General features: G+C 38.1%; 1 long non-coding RNA gene across 1 annotated transcript in view; it reads left to right on the top strand.

Annotated features, from left to right (window-relative positions):
• The first annotated feature begins 1,131 nt into the window (after positions 1 to 1,131).
• The window catches only part of LOC109462494, a 3,391-nt gene continuing 2,304 nt past the window's right edge, over positions 1,132 to 2,218 (top strand). The window contains exon 1 of the long non-coding RNA XR_002139773.1: positions 1,132 to 1,196. This is a non-coding gene — a long non-coding RNA (uncharacterized LOC109462494). The remainder of the gene's footprint in view (positions 1,197 to 2,218) is intronic.

The following is a 2,218-nucleotide window of genomic DNA, read 5'->3' as shown; positions in this document are numbered from 1 at the left end:
GGCACACTACTGATTGAAGTCCACTTTGCACACATGCTGTTGTTGTTGTCAACTATTGTGTAATACTTTTTGAGGGATGTTGACAACGTTGACGTTAAGTCTATTCTTCTTTGAGGAAGTAGAGAATTGAAAGATATAACTGATAACACTGGTCACCTCAATTTTGGAATGTCACTTTCCGAATTTTGAGACACCTATGTTGAAACCCCTGATTTTCAACTTTGTTATTCCTGGATGTACAGTGAACTTTTGCATGCCATTGGAAAGATCATGCTATCTTCAGTACCAGGTTGCTTTTTTTATGGTCAGAATGTACAAATTTATCAAGATATTTGACTTTAGAAATTGCAAGCCTGGCGGTCTAGAACACACACCGTCATGCCCAGCAGCTTAGCCTGGCAGTCCTAAACTTTAGCCCGCGGCCTGAGTTAGCCAGCCCGCATCCAGACCGCATCCAATTAGCCTCATGAACACCCCATGAAAACCACTGAATTAATGAGAATTCACATTTTCACACCTGTGTAATTAACAAGTTTGTGATAAATTCATGAGAGGTCTGGGCTCAATGGTTAGCCCGCGGGCCTGAACAGGCCTGTCGGTCTGTGGACAGGCTGGGCTGATGATTAGGCCTTATGATAGAGAACCTTCAGACTTTAGACACCAAACAGAAAGTGGGAAACAAAAATATGCTTCCAAATTGATGCTTCCAGATTGATGATGGTTTACACTTCACTTCATATCACTTCATATTAATAAACACCCTTCACATTTTCAGCTAATATTTTCAATAAGTGATTACATATTATTGACAAGTATGATGTACAGGTATGAATGATGATAACTTTCATGAATATTCATTTTGAACATTTTCTGCAAAAGCTTCAGAAATTTCTACTGGAAGAATTTTTCCTGTACATGGGAAGAATTGTTCTGCTATTAAGACTGCAAAGTCTCTTTCTAGTAGAAGCTTTTGAACATGTTTGTAGGAGGTGGATTTTGTCTCCTGCTGTGCTACCTGGGCTGATACCTGGGCGGGGTTTAACATTTGTGTAACGGTTATGACTAAAAAGAATCAGATAGCATCATAAAAGACCCTTGTCTCAGCAAGAACACTTCATATTAGACCTGATTGGTTGTGGTGTTGGAAGCCAACTTTTGAGGACACTTCATGGTCACTTACAGTATCTGTTTGGCAGGTATAGTCCAATCTGTCCTACTATGGATGGGCAACTCCCCTGGCCAAATCCCTTTGAAACATCATGGGGGTAGAAATTTATCTTTTTTTTTAAAGAATGAAGACTTGGCTAAGTACAGGTCACAACAAAACAAGATGAATGGACATGGTTAACAGATAAACAATAACTCCATGGAAACATTTAAATCAAAAGGAAACATTTGGAGTTTTAGTGCCATAATCCTGCCATGTATAAGCCTCAGCCGATGTACACTGAAAACATAAAAAGCAAGGAATCGATCCTCAATTTGCAACATGAACTTGCTTTCAGTGCAAGGAGTTGTACAATGCTTTAGGAAATTCATGTTACATTTTCTTTTGTAACTATTCTGTTCCTGCACCTTTGTCATGCGGGTCATACCTCAGGTCACCTATTGTTCCAGGCATGCAAATGACCACTGTCCAATTATCAAATTAGAGAGTCTGGTCGGGCTACCCTGACATGGGTGCACTGGCACTGGCTCAATAGCCCGAAAAAATATCCTATCAGAAAATCTCATGACATTGTAATGACAGTGTCAGATGGCCTGGGTTCACACGCTGAGAACCATGTCTTGGCCAAATCTTTCTATCCCACAACTAGTTTGTAGTGACTGTGTCATGATTAGATTAGATTTAGATTATGAAGAAAAAATTAATGATGAGAATCTTTACAGGATTTGTAATAAGTCTAAATTACAATTTAATTGGAAGTGCTTGCCCAAGGCCTAGCGTCAATTCTATATTGCTATATTCCACATTACAAATTGTAACCATTTCGAAAAAAACACAATGTTTCTACATAATTTCAAAGTATGATTTTAAAAAAGTAGAAAATTTTCTAATTGTTACAATATTTGTGAAACATCTCAAATAGGTTATATATATAATGAAAAGAGCTGTTCATTCAGTTTGGATATTTCCCAAAAAATTTAGGAAACAGAACGTAAAATAGCTTGTACAGCGCAGGATGTACATGTATGATAGCAGACCAGGTAAAAGCCT

This window comes from Branchiostoma belcheri, unplaced genomic scaffold, assembly GCF_001625305.1.
Source record: "Branchiostoma belcheri isolate BF01 breed outbred unplaced genomic scaffold, Haploidv18h27 scaffold1177, whole genome shotgun sequence".
In the NCBI taxonomy this organism is placed as follows: domain Eukaryota; kingdom Metazoa; phylum Chordata; class Leptocardii; order Amphioxiformes; family Branchiostomatidae; genus Branchiostoma; species Branchiostoma belcheri.
Note: the sequence above shows the minus strand (reverse complement) of the source record. Positions and strands in the feature narration are given on the sequence as shown.